Source organism: Triturus cristatus, chromosome 12 (assembly GCF_964204655.1).
Source record: "Triturus cristatus chromosome 12, aTriCri1.1, whole genome shotgun sequence".
Taxonomy (NCBI): Eukaryota; Metazoa; Chordata; class Amphibia; order Caudata; family Salamandridae; genus Triturus; species Triturus cristatus.
Window position 1 is genome coordinate 726174062 of NC_140595.1, and position 19916 is coordinate 726193977.

The 19916-nt window shown below is 40.5% G+C and overlaps 8 non-coding genes across 8 annotated transcripts; all 8 read right to left on the reverse strand.

Moving 5' to 3' along the window:
* Positions 1-1354: 1354 nt before the first annotated feature.
* TRNAH-AUG (transfer RNA histidin (anticodon AUG)) lies at positions 1355-1426 on the reverse strand. The gene has a single exon. It is a non-coding gene; the product is annotated as a tRNA-His (tRNA).
* Positions 1427-2707: 1281 nt separating this feature from the next.
* Positions 2708-2789, reverse strand: TRNAS-AGA (transfer RNA serine (anticodon AGA)). The gene has a single exon. It is a non-coding gene; the product is annotated as a tRNA-Ser (tRNA).
* A 3941-nt stretch (positions 2790-6730) lies between these two features.
* Positions 6731-6812, reverse strand: TRNAS-AGA (transfer RNA serine (anticodon AGA)). The gene has a single exon. It is a non-coding gene; the product is annotated as a tRNA-Ser (tRNA).
* A 2588-nt stretch (positions 6813-9400) lies between these two features.
* Positions 9401-9472, reverse strand: TRNAH-AUG (transfer RNA histidin (anticodon AUG)). The gene has a single exon. It is a non-coding gene; the product is annotated as a tRNA-His (tRNA).
* A 1280-nt stretch (positions 9473-10752) lies between these two features.
* Positions 10753-10834, reverse strand: TRNAS-AGA (transfer RNA serine (anticodon AGA)). The gene has a single exon. It is a non-coding gene; the product is annotated as a tRNA-Ser (tRNA).
* Positions 10835-14764: 3930 nt separating this feature from the next.
* Positions 14765-14846, reverse strand: TRNAS-AGA (transfer RNA serine (anticodon AGA)). Its single transcript has one exon. It is a non-coding gene; the product is annotated as a tRNA-Ser (tRNA).
* A 2588-nt stretch (positions 14847-17434) lies between these two features.
* On the reverse strand, positions 17435-17506 carry TRNAH-GUG (transfer RNA histidin (anticodon GUG)). Its single transcript has one exon. It is a non-coding gene; the product is annotated as a tRNA-His (tRNA).
* A 1281-nt stretch (positions 17507-18787) lies between these two features.
* Positions 18788-18869, reverse strand: TRNAS-AGA (transfer RNA serine (anticodon AGA)). Its single transcript has one exon. It is a non-coding gene; the product is annotated as a tRNA-Ser (tRNA).
* Positions 18870-19916: the final 1047 nt, after the last annotated feature.

Here is a 19916-nt window from a genome sequence, read left to right on the forward strand (position 1 = left end):
GGATCCTAGATCCAGCACTACTGTACCACCTGTAAGCAGTTGAGAAACTGCGTTTAAGTTATACAGGCGATTTTTAAGGAATATTTACATGTTTGCAAAATCGACACTTAGAAGAAATTTCACAGAAAAACAGTCAATGGTTTCCTATGGAAGAAAATTCAAGTTACGGGTAAAGTACGTTCTCGTTACTTTTGTAATCCAGTGCTGGGCTCCTAGGCTCAGTACTGGGACATCTATCTAAAACAGGTAAACAATTACGTTTTCACAGTTGGTACGATTTTTAAAGAATATTTGTAAGTTTCAAAAATCGACACTTAGAAAATGTTCAGCAAAAAGCAGGCAATGATATCCCATGGAAGGAAATTCGAGTTACTGGTAAGTACGGTTAAAATTACTTTTCAGGGTCAGTACTGAGCTCCAAGATGCAGCACTGAGGTCTCTCCTGATAACAGGTGAGTAAATCAGAATTCGTTGTTCGGCTGATTTTAGATGAATATTTTAAAGTTCCAAAACTCCACACCACTTAGAAGAATTTCCAAGTGAAACCACTCAATGTTAGCCTATGGAAGAAAAGTGAGTTATCGGCTTTTAGGTAAGTACTCGACTGGCAGAGTTATGGTTCTGGGCATAGACTCAGGGGTCTCCCAGGGGAGTCCCAGCCTACTTGCCAAGCCTTAAACTCCCCTTTTATTACATATAATTTACACCTAAGGTAGGCCCTAGGTAGTCCTAGGTGCATGATGCTATGTAAGTAAAAAATAAGATATGTACTTTGGTGGTTCGCGTGTCCTGTAAGTACCAAACAGTCTATTTCATTTTTCACTACTGTGAGGTCTACCCCTCTCATAGGTTAGCTCTGTGTATTCCCCTATACTTTTTATTTGGTAATTCCATATCGGAGAGGAGTAGCTTTATTTATTTATTGAAAATCCTACTTACTGGTGAGGTTGGATTTAACTTTACTATTTTAGAAATGCCACTTTTAGAGAGTGAACATGTCTCTGCACTTACTGCTCTATTTGCCTGAAACCTGGCCCCAATACACGTCTGGATTGGGCTGGGTGACAGCAAAATTTGTGCCTTCCCTCTAGAGAGCCACAACACAGGTCACTCAACTGCACCTGGGGGGTGAGCTCCGCTCCCCCTCCACCCCCAATAGGTTCAAGAACGATAATTTATGTAAGTAAATACATTATAGCTACAGCTTATAATCATTCGAGTTTAAATCATTTGTTGATAGATGGTTTAAATATTTGAAAGGATCTGTTTTTAATAGACATTTTACAAAAACCACTGGTACATTTGCTAATTCTGTAAAATTAACACCCAACTGCCGTGACATTGCCAACCACAATGCCGTGACTCGGATTCGAACCGAGGTTGCTGCGGCCATAACGCAGAGTACTAACCACTATACGATCACGGCGAGCTACTTGGGCTCAACGACATACAATGACATAGAGAATTTATAATTCGGAACACTCAGGGCTGTTCCTGTGATAGGCTGGATGTATTCATTGCTTCCTCATTCCTCATTCAGAGGCTGCGTCTCCTCAGTGGTTGATAGGCTGAAACCGTTTCCTGGCCGCCTGCTTGTGAAATGCCAGGAGTCAAAGATCACACATTACACTTGCGGACCTGTGATGGGACACCAATGCAGAGAAACCCACCTGGCACAGGCCTTCTATTCTGTCTATTAGACCTGCATCTTCCCTGCACCTTTCAAGCCATTTGTATGTGAAGCAAGAAAGAGTTAGAGAGTGATCCATCTACACTTTTATAGGGAGGATGTCGCCGTGAGCTCCTCCCAGCTAATCACACGAACAGCAGAAAAGCAAGATAAATACACAGTTGAGGGGTGGGCTGTATGGTTATGTTTTTGAGTAAATATTGAAACTGACCTCAGTGGCTCATTAGCAGAGCTGGGGCTAATGACTGGTGCCAAATCATGATGAAGCAAGCACAATGGCTCGTAGGGGACCCACAACACGCTTTTCTTAGCTCACTGAATTAAAGTATAAACTTCCGCCGTGTGTGAGTGGTAAAGGCTTGTTAATATGGTTCCTTTTCCAATTCAAGTCTGACAACAAGAGGCAGGAACCACGTGGCTTCGGAAGCTCAGGAAAGTAGCCACCAACCACAGAGAAAGAGAGAACTGGCAGTATGAGAGGTGGAGAAAACAGAAGCGGGAGCAAGGAGCTCAAATGAGATTGATGGCGTTTAAATAGAGCGCGTAAAGGAACAGTTACACAGCTAAGAAATGGGAAAGACAGACTAGGGAAAAAAACACAGAAAGAGCCTGTACATGAAATTCTCTTCCTGGGACAGCAGGTTAAGAGAAATTACACATGGGGAGGTTAAGCATGTAACACGGGGGAGAATAAAAAAGAAAATGCAGTTTTATGAAGTGTGTTTGCCAATCCAGCCAGCACTTTTGTTCTATTTCTCTCTTTGCGTCTTTTATTGGTAAAGTAACTTTCAAGTGCATGCGCAGGTATGAATGAGAGAGCAACGGTATAATAATTTGAAGCGTTTACACCAGTGCTAAAGTAGGAATGAGGTGTAGCAAAGACATGAAAGAGGTAGCGATAACAAATATGTGTAGAGGCAATAGTGACACAAAAATAAGCCACCTATTTATAAAACTGAAATGGAAGAAATACTAAAGGTTAACTTCTGAAATTGTAGCCGATAATAAAAAGATTCTCGTTGTTGGCAGGATTCGAACCTGCGCAGGGATACCCCAATGGATTTCTAGTCCATCGCCTTAACCACTCGGCCACAACAACTTGCTGTAAGCTGCCTACAAATATTTTGTTTGAAAGTTTTGACGTTTTCCCACATCAAAGTACTGATATTCTGCAATGCGCTTTTTAAAAACAATGTTTTTTTCATCATGCACGTTCTGTCCTAAAAATAAAAATTGCATGAGTATATCTCTGGATCTGTAAAAGGATACGCTTGCATTCAAACTCTCTTGTGGCACTCAAGTTTTTTGGACCCTGTTGCACTCTGTTTTTGTGCTGCTTTTAGTCTACGACCCATATTACAGAAGTCAACCATCTCTGATTATTTGGGACTCCTTTGTAAGTGCCTTATCTTTAATCCTTGAAAAGCTCTATAATAAAGGGGTCTGTCAAAGATTGCTTGAATGGAAGATAAAAGAAGGCCCACTTGTCTCACCAAATGCAGTAGAGAAACCTGATGTTTTACTCATGTTATCCTTAGTTCAGTTTTTGTTAGACCTGGCATCCTTAAGGTGGCCTACCAGCAACCTTTTTGCTTTTCACCTCACGTTTTGCTGTATCTTTATGTTGGCCGTAGGACTCTAATCACTTTATCACTACTGTGAGAAAGTGGCTCTGTATATACTGTTCCCAAATAGGTACAGTGTGCACAGAGTCCCCAGTCCCCAGAGGTTTGGCAGAGGCTAAAGTTAGATATAACCTTACTCTCTAAAGTGGTAGCTTGCCGAGCAGTAAGGCAGTATCAGAGTACAGTGTAAAACATTTGTTGTACACACTCAGTCAGCAAATGGTCTCACACACTCAAGAACTGAACTCTAGGCCATTGGTTTGCATACAAAAGATATTGTTGTTTTATTTTAGAACCAACAATAGGTATCAAAATATACTTTCTCAGAATGAGATGCTTTAGTTAAATACTTTGCAATAGGCAATTGACTTTTGCAGGTCATAGTTACAGTTTATTGCAATAGGCAACACAATTTGAATCACAATAATACATTGAGCTCAATGGGAATTTTAAGTTATATGCAATTAATTACTTTCAGGATTACTTTTCTAAATCCAGGACTGGATCCTAGATTCAGTCCTGGGACAGTTCTTGGAAACAAGTGAGTAAATTCGTTTTAGTTACTGTTGTGATTTTTAAGCAATATTTTGCTATTTTAAAAGTTGACACTTAGAAACTTTTGCTGATCAAATTACCAATGTTATCCTATGGAAGGAAATTCACTTAGCAGGTAAGTGGGGTTATGGTTACTTTTTCTAGGTCAGTGTTGGATCCTAGATCCAGCACTACTGTACCACCTGTAAGCAGTTGAGAAACTGCGTTTAAGTTATACAGGCGATTTTTAAGGAATATTTACATGTTTGCAAAATCGACACTTAAAAGAAATTTCACAGAAAAACAGTCAATGGTTTCCTATGGAAGAAAATTCAAGTTACGGGTAAAGTACGTTCTCGTTACTTTTGTAATCCAGTGCTGGGCTCCTAGGCTCAGTACTGGGACATCTATCTAAAACAGGTAAATAATTAAGTTTTCACAGTTGGTACGATTTTTAAAGAATATTTGTAAGTTTCAAAGATCGACACTTAGAAAATTTTCAGCAAAAAGCAGGCAATGATATCCCATGGAAGGAAATTCGAGTTACTGGTAAGTACGGTTAAAATTACTTTTCAGGGTCAGTGCCGAGCTCCAAGATGCAGCACTGAGGTCTCTCCTGATAACAGGTGAGTAAATCAGAATTCGTTGTTCGGCTGATTTTAGATGAATATTTTAAAGTTCCAAAACTCCACACCACTTAGAAGAATTTCCAAGTGAAACCACTCAATGTTAGCCGATGGAAGAAAAGTGAGTTATCGGCTTTTAGGTAAGTACTCGACTGGCAGAGTTATGGTTCTGGGCATAGACTCAGGGGTCTCCCAGGGGAGTCCCAGCCTACTTGCCAAGCCTTAAACTCCCCTTTTATTACATATAATTTACACCTAAGGTAGGCCCTAGGTAGTCCTAGGTGCATGATGCTATGTAAATAAAAAATAAGATATGTACTTTGGTGGTTCGCGTGTCCTGTAAGTACCAAACAGTCTATTTCATTTTTCACTACTGTGAGGTCTACCCCTCTCATAGGTTAGCTCTGTGTATTCCCCTATACTTTTTATTTGGTAATTCCATATCGGAGAGGAGCAGCTTTATTTATTTATTGAAAATCCTACTTACTGGTGAGGTTGGATTTAACTTTACTATTTTAGAAATGCCACTTTTAGAGAGTGAACATGTCTCTGCACTTACTGCTCTATTTGCCTGAAACCTGGCCCCAATACACGTCTGGATTGGGCTGGGTGACAGCAAAATGTGTGCCTTCCCTCTAGAGAGCCACAACACAGGTCACTCAACTGCACCTGGGGGGTGAGCTCCGCTCCCCCTCCACCCGCAATAGGTTCAAGAACGATAATTTATGTAAGTAAATACATTATAGCTACAGCTTATAATCATGCGAGTTTAAATCATTTGTTGTTAGATGGTTTAAATATTTGAAAGGATCTGTTTTTAATAGACATTTTACAAAAACCACTGGTACATTTGCTAATTCTGTAAAATTAACACCCAACTGCCGTGACATTGCCTACCACAATGCCGTGACTCGGATTCGAACCGAGGTTGCTGCGGCCACAACGCAGAGTACTAACCACTATACGATCACGACGAGCTACTTGGGCTCAACGACATACAATGACATGGAGAATTTATAATTCGGAACACTCAGGGCTGTTCCTGTGATAGGCTGGATGTATTCATTGCTTCCTCATTCCTCATTCAGAGGCTGCGTCTCCTCAGTGGTTGATAGGCTGAAACCGTTTCCTGGCCGCCTGCTTGTGAAATGCCAGGAGTCAAAGATCACACATTACACTTGCGGACCTGTGATGGGACACCAATGCAGAGAAACCCACCTGGCACAGGCCTTCTATTCTGTCTATTAGACCTGCATCTTCCCTGCACCTTTCAAGCCATTTGTATGTGAAGCAAGAAAGAGTTAGAGAGTGATCCATCTACACTTTTATAGGGAGGATGTCGCCGTGAGCTCCTCCCAGCTAATCACACGAACAGCAGAAAAGCAAGATAAATACACAGTTGAGGGGTGGGCTGCATGGTTATGTTTTTGAGTAAATATTGAAACTGACATCAGTGGCTCATTAGCAGAGCTGCGGCTAATGACTGGTGCCAAATCATGATGAAGCAAGCACAATGGCTCGTAGGGGACCCACAACACGCTTTTCTTAGCTCACTGAATTAAAGTATAAACTTCCGCCGTGTGTGAGTGGTAAAGGCTTGTTAATATGGTTCCTTTTCCAATTCAAGTCTGACAACAAGAGGCAGGAACCACGTGGCTTCGGAAGCTCAGGAAAGTAGCCACCAACCACAGAGAAAGAGAGAACTGGCAGTATGAGAGGTGGAGAAAACAGAAGCGGGAGCAAGGAGCTCAAATGAGATTGATGGCGTTTAAATAGAGCGCGTAAAGGAACAGTTACACAGCTAAGAAATGGGAAAGACAGACTAGGGAAAAAAACACAGAAAGAGCCTGTAGATGAAATTCTCTTCCTGGGACAGCAGGTTAAGAGAAATTACACATGGGGAGGTTAAGCATGTAACACGGGGGAGAATAAAAAAGAAAATGCAGTTTTATGAAGTGTGTTTGCCAATCCAGCCAGCACTTTTGTTCTATTTCTCTCTTTGCGTCTTTTATTGGTAAAGTAACTTTCAAGTGCATGCGCAGGTATGAATGAGAGAGCAACGGTATAATAATTTGAAGCGTTTACACCAGTGCTAAAGTAGGAATGAGGTGTAGCAAAGACATGAAAGAGGTAGCGATAACAAATATGTGGAGAGACAATAGTGACACAAAAATAAGCCACCTATTTATAAAACTGAAATGGAAGAAATACTAAAGGTTAACTTCTGAAATTGTAGCCGATAATAAAAAGATTCTCGTTGTTGGCAGGATTCGAACCTGCGCGGGGATACCCCAATGGATTTCTAGTCCATCGCCTTAACCACTCGGCCACAACAACTTGCTGTAAGCTGCCTACAAATATTTTGTTTGAAAGTTTTGAAGTTTTCCCACATCAAAGTACTGATATTCTGCAATGCGCTTTTTAAAAACAATGTTTTTTTCATCATGCACGTTCTGTCCTAAAAATAAAAATTGCATGAGTATATCTCTGGATCTGTAAAAGGATACGCTTGCATTCAAACTCTCTTGTGGCACTCAAGTTTTTTGGACCCTGTTGCACTCTGTTTTTGTGCTGCTTTTAGTCTACGACCCATATTACAGAAGTCAACCATCTCTGATTATTTGGGACTCCTTTGTAAGTGCCTTATCTTTAATCCTTGAAAAGCTCTATAATAAAGGGGTCTGTCAAAGATTGCTTGAATGGAAGATAAAAGAAGGCCCACTTGTCTCACCAAATGCAGTAGAGAAACCTGATGTTTTACTCATGTTATCCTTAGTTCAGTTTTTGTTAGACCTGGCATCCTTAAGGTGGCCTACCAGCAACCTTTTTGCTTTTCACCTCACGTTTTGCTGTATCTTTATGTTGGCCGTAGGACTCTAATCACTTTATCACTACTGTGAGAAAGTGGCTCTGTATATACTGTTCCCAAATAGGTACAGTGTGCACAGAGTCCCCAGTCCCCAGAGGTTTGGCAGAGGCTAAAGTTAGATATAACCGTACTCTCTAAAGTGGTAGCTTGCCGAGCAGTAAGGCAGTATCAGAGTACAGTGTAAAACATTTGTTGTACACACTCAGTCAGCAAATGGTCTCACACACTCAAGAACTGAACTCTAGGCCATTGGTTTGCATACAAAAGATATTGTTGCTTTATTTTAGAACCAACAATAGGTATCAAAATATACTTTCTCAGAATGAGATGCTTTAGTTAAATACTTTGCAATAGGCAATTGACTTTTGCAGGTCATAGTTACAGTTTATTGCAATAGGCAACACAATTTGAATCACAATAATACATTGAGCTCAATGGGAATTTTAAATTATATGCAATTAATTACTTTCAGGATTACTTTTCTAAATCCAGGACTGGATCCTAGATTCAGTCCTGGGACAGTTCTTGGAAACAAGTGAGTAAATTCGTTTTAGTTACTGTTGTGATTTTTAAGCAATATTTTGCTATTTTAAAAGTTGACACTTAGAAACTTTTGCTGATCAAATTACCAATGTTATCCTATGGAAGGAAATTCACTTAGCAGGTAAGTGGGGTTATGGTTACGTTTTCTAGGTCAGTGTTGGATCCTAGATCCAGCACTACTGTACCACCTGTAAGCAGTTGAGAAACTGCGTTTAAGTTATACAGGTGATTTTTAAGGAATATTTACATGTTTGCAAAATCGACCCTTAGAAGAAATTTCACAGAAAAACAGTCAATGGTTTCCTATGGAAGAAAATTCAAGTTACGGGTAAAGTACGTTCTCGTTACTTTTGTAATCCAGTGCTGGGCTCCTAGGCTCAGTACTGGGACATCTATCTAAAACAGGTAAACAATTACGTTTTCACAGTTGGTACGATTTTTAAAGAATATTTGTAAGTTTCAAAAATCGACACTTAGAAAATTTTCAGCAAAAAGCAGGCAATGATATCCCATGGAAGGAAATTCGAGTTACTGGTAAGTACGGTTAAAATTACTTTTCAGGGTCAGTACTGAGCTCCAAGATGCAGCACTGAGGTCTCTCCTGATAACAGGTGAGTAAATCAGAATTCGTTGTTCGGCTGATTTTAGATGAATATTTTAAAGTTCCAAAACTCCACACCACTTAGAAGAATTTCCAAGTGAAACCACTCAATGTTAGCCGATGGAAGAAAAGTGAGTTATCGGCTTTTAGGTAAGTACTCGACTGGCAGAGTTATGGTTCTGGGCATAGACTCAGGGGTCTCCCAGGGGAGTCCCAGCCTACTTGCCAAGCCTTAAACTCCCCTTTTATTACATATAATTTACACCTAAGGTAGTCCCTAGGTAGTCCTAGGTGCATGATGCTATGTAAGTAAAAAATAAGATATGTACTTTGGTGGTTCGCGTGTCCTGTAAGTACCAAACAGTCTATTTCATTTTTCACTACTGTGAGGTCTACCCCTCTCATAGGTTAGCTCTGTGTATTCCCCTATACTTTTAATTTGGTAATTCCATATCGGAGAGGAGTAGCTTTATTTATATATTGAAAATCCTACTTACTGGTGAGGTTGGATTTAACTTTACTATTTTAGAAATGCCACTTTTAGAGAGTGAACATTTCTCTGCACTTACTGCTCTATTTGCCTGAAACCTGGCCCCAATACACGTCTGGATTGGGCTGGGTGACAGCAAAATTTGTTCCTTCCCTCTAGAGAGCCACAACACAGGTCACTCAACTGCACCTGGGGGGTGAGCTCCGCTCCCCCTCCACCCCCAATAGGTTCAAGAACGATAATTTATGTAAGTAAATACATTATAGCTACAGCTTATAATCATGCGAGTTTAAATCATTTGTTGTTAGATGGTTTAAATATTTGAAAGGATCTGTTTTTAATAGACATTTTACAAAAACCACTGGTACATTTGCTAATTCTGTAAAATTAACACCCAACTGCCGTGACATTGCCAACCACAATGCCGTGACTCGGATTCGAACCGAGGTTGCTGCGGCCATAACGCAGAGTACTAACCACTATACGATCACGGCGAGCTACTTGGGCTCAACGACATACAATGACATGGAGAATTTATAATTCGGAACACTCAGGGCTGTTCCTGTGATAGGCTGGATGTATTCATTGCTTCCTCATTCCTCATTCAGAGGCTGCGTCTCCTCAGTGGTTGATAGGCTGAAACCGTTTCCTGGCCGCCTGCTTGTGAAATGCCAGGAGTCAAAGATCACACATTACACTTGCGGACCTGTGATGGGACACCAATGCAGAGAAACCCACCTGGCACAGGCCTTCTATTCTGTCTATTAGACCTGCATCTTCCCTGCACCTTTCAAGCCATTTGTATGTGAAGCAAGAAAGAGTTAGAGAGTGATCCATCTACACTTTTATAGGGAGGATGTCGCCGTGAGCTCCTCCCAGCTAATCACACGAACAGCAGAAAAGCAAGATAAATACACAGTTGAGGGGTGGGCTGTATGGTTATGTTTTTGAGTAAATATTGAAACTGACCTCAGTGGCTCATTAGCAGAGCTGCGGCTAATGACTGGTGCCAAATCATGATGAAGCAAGCACAATGGCTCGTAGGGGACCCACAACACGCTTTTCTTAGCTCACTGAATTAAAGTATAAACTTCCGCCGTGTGTGAGTGGTAAAGGCTTGTTAATATGGTTCCTTTTCCAATTCAAGTCTGACAACAAGAGGCAGGAACCACGTGGCTTCGGAAGCTCAGGAAAGTAGCCACCAACCACAGAGAAAGAGAGAACTGGCAGTATGAGAGGTGGAGAAAACAGAAGCGGGAGCAAGGAGCTCAAATGAGATTGATGGCGTTTAAATAGAGCGCGTAAAGGAACAGTTACACAGCTAAGAAATGGGAAAGACAGACTAGGGAAAAAACACAGAAAGAGCCTGTACATGAAATTCTCTTCCTGGGACAGCAGGTTAAGAGAAATTACACATGGGGAGGTTAAGCATGTAACACGGGGGAGAATAAAAAAGAAAATGCAGTTTTATGAAGTGTGTTTGCCAATCCAGCCAGCACTTTTGTTCTATTTCTCTCTTTGCGTCTTTTATTGGTAAAGTAACTTTCAAGTGCATGCGCAGGTATGAATGAGAGAGCAACGGTATAATAATTTGAAGCGTTTACACCAGTGCTAAAGTAGGAATGAGGTGTAGCAAAGACATGAAAGAGGTAGCGATAACAAATATGTGGAGAGGCAATAGTGACACAAAAATAAGCCACCTATTTATAAAACTGAAATGGAAGAAATACTAAAGGTTAACTTCTGAAATTGTAGCCGATAATAAAAAGATTCTCGTTGTTGGCAGGATTCGAACCTGCGCGGGGATACCCCAATGGATTTCTAGTCCATCGCCTTAACCACTCGGCCACAACAACTTGCTGTAAGCTGCCTACAAATATTTTGTTTGAAAGTTTTTAAGTTTTCCCACATCAAAGTACTGATATTCTGCAATGCGCTTTTTAAAAACAATGTTTTTTTCATCATGCACGTTCTGTCCTAAAAATAAAAATTGCATGAGTATATCTCTGGATCTGTAAAAGGATACGCTTGCATTCAAACTCTCTTGTGGCACTCAAGTTTTTTGGACCCTGTTGCACTCTGTTTTTGTGCTGCTTTTAGTCTACGACCCATATTACAGAAGTCAACCATCTCTGATTATTTGGGACTCCTTTGTAAGTGCCTTATCTTTAATCCTTGAAAAGCTCTATAATAAAGGGGTCTGTCAAAGATTGCTTGAATGGAAGATAAAAGAAGGCCCACTTGTCTCACCAAATGCAGTAGAGAAACCTGATGTTTTACTCATGTTATCCTTAGTTCAGTTTTTGTTAGACCTGGCATCCTTAAGGTGGCCTACCAGCAACCTTTTTGCTTTTCACCTCACGTTTTGCTGTATCTTTATGTAGGCCGTAGGACTCTAATCACTTTATCACTACTGTGAGAAAGTGGCTCTGTATATACTGTTCCCAAATAGGTACAGTGTGCACAGAGTCCCCAGTCCCCAGAGGTTTGACAGAGGCTAAAGTTAGATATAACCTTACTCTCTAAAGTGGTAGCTTGCCGAGCAGTAAGGCAGTATCAGAGTACAGTGTAAAACATTTGTTGTACACACTCAGTCAGCAAATGGTCTCACACACTCAAGAACTGAACTCTAGGCCATTGGTTTGCATACAAAAGATATTGTTGTTTTATTTTAGAACCAACAATAGGTATCAAAATATACTTTCTCAGAATGAGATGCTTTAGTTAAATACTTTGCAATAGGCAATTGACTTTTGCAGGTCATAGTTACAGTTTATTGCAATAGGCAACACAATTTGAATCACAATAATACATTGAGCTCAATGGGAATTTTAAGTTATATGCAATTAATTACTTTCAGGATTACTTTTCTAAATCCAGGACTGGATCCTAGATTCAGTCCTGGGACAGTTCTTGGAAACAAGTGAGTAAATTCGTTTTAGTTACTGTTGTGATTTTTAAGCAATATTTTGCTATTTTAAAAGTTGACACTTAGAAACTTTTGCTGATCAAATTACCAATGTTATCCTATGGAAGGAAATTCACTTAGCAGGTAAGTGGGGTTATGGTTACTTTTTCTAGGTCAGTGTTGGATCCTAGATCCAGCACTACTGTACCACCTGTAAGCAGTTGAGAAACTGCGTTTAAGTTATACAGGCGATTTTTAAGGAATATTTACATGTTTGCAAAATCGACACTTAAAAGAAATTTCACAGAAAAACAGTCAATGGTTTCCTATGGAAGAAAATTCAAGTTACGGGTAAAGTACGTTCTCGTTACTTTTGTAATCCAGTGCTGGGCTCCTAGGCTCAGTACTGGGACATCTATCTAAAACAGGTAAATAATTAAGTTTTCACAGTTGGTACGATTTTTAAAGAATATTTGTAAGTTTCAAAGATCGACACTTAGAAAATTTTCAGCAAAAAGCAGGCAATGATATCCCATGGAAGGAAATTCGAGTTACTGGTAAGTACGGTTAAAATTACTTTTCAGGGTCAGTGCCGAGCTCCAAGATGCAGCACTGAGGTCTCTCCTGATAACAGGTGAGTAAATCAGAATTCGTTGTTCGGCTGATTTTAGATGAATATTTTAAAGTTCCAAAACTCCACACCACTTAGAAGAATTTCCAAGTGAAACCACTCAATGTTAGCCGATGGAAGAAAAGTGAGTTATCGGCTTTTAGGTAAGTACTCGACTGGCAGAGTTATGGTTCTGGGCATAGACTCAGGGGTCTCCCAGGGGAGTCCCAGCCTACTTGCCAAGCCTTAAACTCCCCTTTTATTACATATAATTTACACCTAAGGTAGTCCTAGGTGCATGATGCTATGTAAGTAAAAAATAAAATATGTACTTTGGTGGTTCGCGTGTCCTGTAAGTACCAAACTGTCTATTTCATTTTTCACTACTGTGAGGTCTACCCCTCTCATAGGTTAGCTCTGTGTATTCCCCTATACTTTTTATTTGGTAATTCCATATCGGAGAGGAGCAGCTTTATTTATTTATTGAAAATCCTACTTACTGGTGAGGTTGGATTTAACTTTACTATTTTAGAAATGCCACTTTTAGAGAGTGAACATGTCTCTGCACTTACTGCTCTATTTGCCTGAAACCTGGCCCCAATACACGTCTGGATTGGGCTGGGTGACAGCAAAATGTGTGCCGTCCCTCTAGAGAGCCACAACACAGGTCACTCAACTGCACCTGGGGGGTGAGCTCCGCTCCCCCTCCACCCGCAATAGGTTCAAGAACGATAATTTATGTAAGTAAATACATTATAGCTACAGCTTATAATCATGCGAGTTTAAATCATTTGTTGTTAGATGGTTTAAATATTTGAAAGGATCTGTTTTTAATAGACATTTTACAAAAACCACTGGTACATTTGCTAATTCTGTAAAATTAACACCCAACTGCCGTGACATTGCCAACCACAATGCCGTGACTCGGATTCGAACCGAGGTTGCTGCGGCCACAACGCAGAGTACTAACCACTATACGATCACGACGAGCTACTTGGGCTCAACGACATACAATGACATGGAGAATTTATAATTCGGAACACTCAGGGCTGTTCCTGTGATAGGCTGGATGTATTCATTGCTTCCTCATTCCTCATTCAGAGGCTGCGTCTCCTCAGTGGTTGATAGGCTGAAACCGTTTCCTGGCCGCCTGCTTGTGAAATGCCAGGAGTCAAAGATCACACATTACACTTGCGGACCTGTGATGGGACACCAATGCAGAGAAACCCACCTGGCACAGGCCTTCTATTCTGTCTATTAGACCTGCATCTTCCCTGCACCTTTCAAGCCATTTGTATGTGAAGCAAGAAAGAGTTAGAGAGTGATCCATCTACACTTTTATAGGGAGGATGTCGCCGTGAGCTCCTCCCAGCTAATCACACGAACAGCAGAAAAGCAAGATAAATACACAGTTGAGGGGTGGGCTGCATGGTTATGTTTTTGAGTAAATATTGAAACTGACATCAGTGGCTCATTAGCAGAGCTGCGGCTAATGACTGGTGCCAAATCATGATGAAGCAAGCACAATGGCTCGTAGGGGACCCACAACACGCTTTTCTTAGCTCACTGAATTAAAGTATAAACTTCCGCCGTGTGTGAGTGGTAAAGGCTTGTTAATATGGTTCCTTTTCCAATTCAAGTCTGACAACAAGAGGCAGGAACCACGTGGCTTCGGAAGCTCAGGAAAGTAGCCACCAACCACAGAGAAAGAGAGAACTGGCAGTATGAGAGGTGGAGAAAACAGAAGCGGGAGCAAGGAGCTCAAATGAGATTGATGGCGTTTAAATAGAGCGCGTAAAGGAACAGTTACACAGCTAAGAAATGGGAAAGACAGACTAGGGAAAAAAACACAGAAAGAGCCTGTACATGAAATTCTCTTCCTGGGACAGCAGGTTAAGAGAAATTACACATGGGGAGGTTAAGCATGTAACACGGGGGAGAATAAAAAAGAAAATGCAGTTTTATGAAGTGTGTTTGCCAATCCAGCCAGCACTTTTGTTCTATTTCTCTCTTTGCGTCTTTTATTGGTAAAGTAACTTTCAAGTGCATGCGCAGGTATGAATGAGAGAGCAACGGTATAATAATTTGAAGCGTTTACACCAGTGCTAAAGTAGGAATGAGGTGTAGCAAAGACATGAAAGAGGTAGCGATAACAAATATGTGGAGAGGCAATAGTGACACAAAAATAAGCCACCTATTTATAAAACTGAAATGGAAGAAATACTAAAGGTTAACTTCTGAAATTGTAGCCGATAATAAAAAGATTCTCGTTGTTGGCAGGATTCGAACCTGCGCGGGGATACCCAAATGGATTTCTAGTCCATCGCCTTAACCACTCGGCCACAACAACTTGCTGTAAGCTGCCTACAAATATTTTGTTTGAAAGTTTTGAAGTTTTCCCACATCAAAGTACTGATATTCTGCAATGCGCTTTTTAAAAACAATGTTTTTTTCATCATGCACGTTCTGTCCTAAAAATAAAAATTGCATGAGTATATCTCTGGATCTGTAAAAGGATACGCTTGCATTCAAACTCTCTTGTGGCACTCAAGTTTTTTGGACCCTGTTGCACTCTGTTTTTGTGCTGCTTTTAGTCTACGACCCATATTACAGAAGTCAACCATCTCTGATTATTTGGGACTCCTTTGTAAGTGCCTTATCTTTAATCCTTGAAAAGCTCTATAATAAAGGGGTCTGTCAAAGATTGCTTGAATGGAAGATAAAAGAAGGTCCACTTGTCTCACCAAATGCAGTAGAGAAACCTGATGTTTTACTCATGTTATCCTTAGTTCAGTTTTTGTTAGACCTGGCATCCTTAAGGTGGCCTACCAGCAACCTTTTTGCTTTTCACCTCACGTTTTGCTGTATCTTTATGTTGGCCGTAGGACTCTAATCACTTTATCACTACTGTGAGAAAGTGGCTCTGTATATACTGTTCCCAAATAGGTACAGTGTGCACAGAGTCCCCAGTCCCCAGAGGTTTGGCAGAGGCTAAAGTTAGATATAACCGTACTCTCTAAAGTGGTAGCTTGCCGAGCAGTAAGGCAGTATCAGAGTACAGTGTAAAACATTTGTTGTACACACTCAGTCAGCAAATGGTCTCACACACTCAAGAACTGAACTCTAGGCCATTGGTTTGCATACAAAAGATATTGTTGTTTTATTTTAGAACCAACAATAGGTATCAAAATATACTTTCTCAGAATGAGATGCTTTAGTTAAATACTTTGCAATAGGCAATTGACTTTTGCAGGTCATAGTTACAGTTTATTGCAATAGGCAACACAATTTGAATCACAATAATACATTGAGCTCAATGGGAATTTTAAATTATATGCAATTAATTACTTTCAGGATTACTTTTCTAAATCCAGGACTGGATCCTAGATTCAGTCCTGGGACAGTTCTTAGAAACAAGTGAGTAAATTCGTTTTAGTTACTGTTGTGATTTTTAAGCAATATTTTGCTATTTTAAAAGTTGACACTTAGAAACTTTTGCTGATCAAATTACCAATGTTATCCTATGGAAGGAAATTCACTTAGCAGGTAAGTGGGGTTATGGTTACGTTTTCTAGGTCAGTGTTGGATCCTAGATCCAGCACTACTGTACCACCTGTAAGCAGTTGAGAAACTGCGTTTAAGTTATACAGGTGATTTTTAAGGAATATTTACATGTTTGCAAAATCGACACTTAGAAGAAATTTCACAGAAAAACAGTCAATGGTTTCCTATGGAAGAAAATTCAAGTTACGGGTAAAGTACGTTCTCGTTACTTTTGTAATCCAGTGCTGGGCTCCTAGGCTCAGTACTGGGACATCTATCTAAAACAGGTAAACAATTACGTTTTCACAGTTGGTACGATTTTTAAAGAATATTTGTAAGTTTCAAAAATCGACACTTAGAAAATTTTCAGCAAAAAGCAGGCAATGAAATCCCATGGAAGGAAATTCGAGTTACTGGTAAGTACGGTTAAAATTACTTTTCAGGGTCAGTACTGAGCTCCAAGATGCAGCACTGAGGTCTCTCCTGATAACAGGTGAGTAAATCAGAATTCGTTGTTCGGCTGATTTTAGATGAATATTTTAAAGTTCCAAAACTCCACACCACTTAGAAGAATTTCCAAGTGAAACCACTCAATGTTAGCCGATGGAAGAAAAGTGAGTTATCGGCTTTTAGGTAAGTACTCGACTGGCAGAGTTATGGTTCTGGGCATAGACTCAGGGGTCTCCCAGGGGAGTCCCAGCCTACTTGCCAAGCCTTAAACTCCCCTTTTATTACATATAATTTACACCTAAGGTAGTCCCTAGGTAGTCCTAGGTGCATGATGCTATGTAAGTAAAAAATAAGATATGTACTTTGGTGGTTCGCGTGTCCTGTAAGTACCAAACAGTCTATTTCATTTTTCACTACTGTGAGGTCTACCCCTCTCATAGGTTAGCTCTGTGTATTCCCCTATACTTTTAATTTGGTAATTCCATATCGGAGAGGAGTAGCTTTATTTATATATTGAAAATCCTACTTACTGGTGAGGTTGGATTTAACTTTACTATTTTAGAAATGCCACTTTTAGAGAGTGAACATTTCTCTGCACTTACTGCTCTATTTGCCTGAAACCTGGCCCCAATACACGTCTGGATTGGGCTGGGTGACAGCAAAATTTGTGCCTTCCCTCTAGAGAGCCACAACACAGGTCACTCAACTGCACCTGGGGGGTGAGCTCCGCTCCCCCTCCACCCCCAATAGGTTCAAGAACGATAATTTATGTAAGTAAATACATTATAGCTACAGCTTATAATCATGCGAGTTTAAATCATTTGTTGTTAGATGGTTTAAATATTTGAAAGGATCTGTTTTTAATAGACATTTTACAAAAACCACTGGTACATTTGCTAATTCTGTAAAATTAACACCCAACTGCCGTGACATTGCCAACCACAATGCCGTGACTCGGATTCGAACCGAGGTTGCTGCGGTCACAACGCAGAGTACTAACCACTATACGATCACGGCGAGCTACTCTGGCTCAACGACATACAGTGACATGGAGAATTTATAATTTGGAACACTCAGGGCTGTTCCTGTGATAGGCTGGATGTATTCATTGCTTCCTCATTCCTCATTCAGAGGCTGCGTCTCCTCAGTGGTTGATAGGCTGAAACCGTTTCCTGGCCGCCTGCTTGTGAAATGCCAGGAGTCAAAGATCACACATTACACTTGCGGACCTGTGATGGGACACCAATGCAGAGAAACCCACCTGGCACAGACCTTCTATTCTGTCTATTAGACCTGCATCTTCCCTGCACCTTTCAAGCCATTTGTATGTGAAGCAAGAAAGAGTTAGAGAGTGATCCATCTACACTTTTATATGGAGGATGTCGCCGTGAGCTCCTCCCAGCTAATCACACGAACAGCAGAAAAGCAAGATAAATACACAGTTGAGGGGTGGGCTGCATGGTTATGTTTTTGAGTAAATATTGAAACTGACCTCAGTGGCTCATTAGCAGAGCTGCGGCTAATGACTGGTGCCAAATCATGATGAAGCAAGCACCATGGCTCGTAGGGGACCCACAACACGCTTATCTTAGCTCACTGAATTAAAGTATAAACTTCCGCCGTGTGTGAGTGGTAAAGGCTTGTTAATATGGTTCCTTTTCCAATTCAAGTCTGACAACAAGAGGCAGGAACCACGTGGCTTCGGAAGCTCAGGAAAGTAGCCACCAACCACAGAGAAAGAGAGAACTGGCAGTATGAGAGGTGGAGAAAACAGAAGCGGGAGCAAGGAGCTCAAATGAGATTGATGGCGTTTAAATAGAGCGCGTAAAGGAACAGTTACACAGCTAAGAAATGGGAAAGACAGACTAGGGAAAAAAACACAGAAAGAGCCTGTACATGAAATTCTCTTCCTGGGACAGCAGGTTAAGAGAAATTACACATGGGGAGGTTAAGCATGTAACACGGGGGAGAATAAAAAAGAAAATGCAGTTTTATGAAGTGTGTTTGCCAATCCAGCCAGCACTTTTGTTCTATTTCTCTCTTTGCGTCTTTTATTGGTAAAGTAACTTTCAAGTGCATGCGCAGGTATGAATGAGAGAGCAACGGTATAATAATTTGAAGCGTTTACACCAGTGCTAAAGTAGGAATGAGGTGTAGCAAAGACATGAAAGAGGTAGCGATAACAAATATGTGGAGAGGCAATAGTGACACAAAAATAAGCCACCTATTTATAAAACTGAAATGGAAGAAATACTAAAGGTTAACTTCTGAAATTGTAGCCGATAATAAAAAGATTCTCGTTGTTGGCAGGATTCGAACCTGCGCGGGGATACCCCAATGGATTTCTAGTCCATCGCCTTAACCACACGGCCACAACAACTTGCTGTAAGCTGCCTACAAATATTTTGTTTGAAAGTTTTGAAGTTTTCCCACATCAAAGTACTGATATTCTGCAATGCGCTTTTTAAAAACAATGTTTTTTTCATCATGCACGTTCTGTCCTAAAAATAAAAATTGCATGAGTATATCTCTGGATCTGTAAAAGGATACGCTTGCATTCAAACTCTCTTGTGGCACTCAAGTTTTTTGGACCCTGTTGCACTCTGTTTTTGTGCTGCTTTTAGTCTACGACCCATATTACAGAAGTCAACCATCTCTGATTATTTGGGACTCCTTTGTAAGTGCCTTATCTTTAATCCTTGAAAAGCTCTATAATAAAGGGGTCTGTCAAAGATTGCTTGAATGGAAGATAAAAGAAGGCCCACTTGTCTCACCAAATGCAGTAGAGAAACCTGATGTTTTACTCATGTTATCCTTAGTTCAGTTTTTGTTAGACCTGGCATCCTTAAGGTGGCCTACCAGCAACCTTTTTGCTTTTCACCTCACGTTTTGCTGTATCTTTATGTTGGCCGTAGGACTCTAATCACTTTATCACTACTGTGAGAAAGTGGCTCTGTATATACTGTTCCCAAATAGGTACAGTGTGCACAGAGTCCCCAGTCCCCAGAGGTTTGGCAGAGGCTAAAGTTAGATATAACCTTACTCTCTAAAGTGGTAGCTTGCCGAGCAGTAAGGCAGTATCAGAGTACAGTGTAAAACATTTGTTGTACACACTCAGTCAGCAAATGGTCTCACACACTCAAGAACTGAACTCTAGGCCATTGGTTTGCATACAAAAGATATTGTTGTTTTATTTTAGAACCAACAATAGGTATCAAAATATACTTTCTCAGAATGAGATGCTTTAGTTAAATACTTTGCAATAGGCAATTGACTTTTGCAGGTCATAGTTACAGTTTATTGCAATAGGCAACACAATTTGAATCACAATAATACATTGAGCTCAATGGGAATTTTAAGTTATATGCAATTAATTACTTTCAGGATTACTTTTCTAAATCCAGGACTGGATCCTAGATTCAGTCCT